Source organism: Drosophila montana, unplaced genomic scaffold (genome assembly GCF_035044405.1).
Source record: "Drosophila montana isolate Dmon_TW-CO22-7 unplaced genomic scaffold, ASM3504440v1 contig_3217_1, whole genome shotgun sequence".
NCBI classification, from domain to species: domain Eukaryota; kingdom Metazoa; phylum Arthropoda; class Insecta; order Diptera; family Drosophilidae; genus Drosophila; species Drosophila montana.
In genome coordinates this window covers 2,688,842-2,691,589 of record NW_026998097.1, presented here as the reverse complement: position 1 = coordinate 2,691,589, position 2,748 = coordinate 2,688,842, and positions in this window count along the sequence as shown.

Genomic DNA, 2,748 nt, shown 5'->3' with positions numbered 1-2,748 from the left:
TATAATTTAGCTTACTAAATGGCCTTTAAGTGCGATAAAAAGACATTTTATTCAAATTTCAAATGTGCACGAGACCCAAACGCAACCCCCAACCCCCCGACCCCCCGAGCCCCTCCCGAGCCGAACTTGTGTGGTTGCCAATTGACTTTTATTAAGAGCTCTGTCGGTTTCTCTGTCGCATTGCTGGCCATTTGTTGGGCCATGATTGGAATCGGTTTCAGTTTTCAGATCTAATTGATGATGCTGCATAAGCACATTATTTGTTTTCCTTTACCGGAACGACAAACTAACTGACAGAGGGACGGCCGGGGGCCACATGACAGGGGGTCATTTAAATAGTTAACGGACAGTTTGGCATATTTTGGCATCCAGAGAACAATAGCAAAAAGCTCACGATAAATAATAGATTTTATAAAATATTCTAGATTGACAAGAGGATAAGAAAAATAATAATTTAATTTAATTATATATCACCATGATGCTTAAATAATATACAATAATAATGATAATAATTAACATACCCTTAATACGAATTCTAAGAAATAATACTATATAATATTTTAAATAAATATAAAAATTATTTAAAAATATATATTGTATGTTTATATTGTTAAAATATATAATATTAAAATTAAATATATAATACATATAATACATATATAAAAATTAAAATATATAGTATAAATGTAAATAAATATACAAATAATTTAAAAATATATTTTGTACTTATATTATTTGTATTTAAGTATCTTTTTATTTAATTAAGTACCAAGGGAAATTACAATTGCTTAAAAAGGTATTATAATAATATATTTGTACTCTTCAAGACCTACATGAAAAAGACGCCCCGTGTCCAACTATAATAAGTTGTTAGTTCTTCGGGCAAGCTAATAAATCATGTTGCAATCACAGTCGATTTTCGCACAGTGTACCGAGCACTGGGAATCGCTGCAGTCAGTCATGAGTGTATTCGTATTCGTACTCTATATGTTTGTATATTCATAAAATCGCTGTCTTTTGTATTGCGACAGGGGGCACAATGCATTGTCATTGCCCACGTTCAACCAGCAGCAAAAAGAGCCAAATTTAATAATAGCGTTAAAATGTGTTCTGCTCTTTTTGTGCAATCGAAGTGCAAAAATAAACGAGTCAGAACTCGAATTAATGATAGACACGCTGTGCTGAACCTCAGCTGAAACCCGAAATGAAATTTCAGATTGGGTATTCAAAAACTCCCGCTGCCTACACCTTTTCGCCACGCTTTCTGATTGTAAACAAAGAGAGACAACAGTGCAATAGTCGGGTCTACCCGGTTAGGAGATACCCTGAACCCAGCGACAAGCTGGCGTTACGAGCTTGCTTCTAATAAAACTCAAACTTAAAGCGATCATCTATTCAAATTCAATTAATTCTGTTTCCTTTATTCGTTCCTCAAGAATTGCTTTTATTCTTTTATGTAAATTTATTTGACTTCATGGTTTAGACTCCAATTATTCTCACAAATAATTTTTATTCTTATATAATTTATTCCTACGTATTTCTTAACTTCCCTCGCCACACAATTTAAGGAACTCGTTCCTTAATAACTCGAGTGTTTACAATTCGATTCTTATAAAAGTTTCAGGGCTTAAGTATTGCATTAAAAAGTGTATAAATACCAAGTCCCAAGTCTTACAAAAGTGCGATAGATTTGGAGATATCGTGCAAAGGTATACGAAAGGTGAAATATCCCTAACCTGTGTACATCCTGTGAGAACCTTAACGCCAAATTTGGTGAATCCAACTTTTATGATTTTTAACACGCCTCACTTGCACAGGGTATACGCCTAGTTCGGCATAGCCAGTTCTCGGCTTATTTGTAATGCTGCCCACACATGAACTTTGAAGCTTTATTTTTGATGGCTTTTTAATAAATTGCGAACAGTCGCGAAATTTGACCGAGACATTTGTCAGCTAATGGCAATGCCAAGGCGAATTGGGAACTTGGGCATGGGCAGGCATCTTGATTGGCAACGGAAGCTGTCTAATAAGCAGCATCAGCAATGGATCTGCTCGTCCTTTCTCACTCTCTCCCTCTCTCTCTCTCACTCATTCAAACGGTGTCTATGTCTCTTTCGCTGTGTATGAATCATGCGCAGCTTTGACATTTATGGCCTCAATTTATTTGATAAATTTCACACGCACGTTATCAATTGCCAGGACGAAGCGCTCTGAGTCTCATCCTCATCTCCACAGTGCACAACCCACATCCTCAGCCTGCCCGGCACAGTTATGGCAATAAATTTTGACGGATTAGTGCGCTTATGAGTGGCATTGGCAAAGGACTCTAGGATAACAAACCATAGAAACCAAAGGGAAAGGCAAGAAGAAAAGACAAAAAACTATTTAGGATGATATAAACTGTAATAATGCCCATTATTATTTATATTTATTTGGGCGCGCCCTGCAGGGCGCCGACTGCGCCGTATCAATTTTCATAAAATATCGATAGCCGGTTATTGATAACCGTGTCGAAAGTCATTTTCTATTTCCACTCGCTGCAAATGATGCCCCCAAAACACTGTGGGGCCTTCTTGTTTTGATAAATTTCAACTTATCAGCCAAGCTTATAGGTCGCATTTATCATTCTACATCAGGGTGAAAACTCGCCAGATGCTAACCACTCCAAATGCTAATCTATATAAAATCTATTTATTATTAACTAAGCGCTGCTGAAATGAATACCAATTTGATTTAATTGTAATCAAC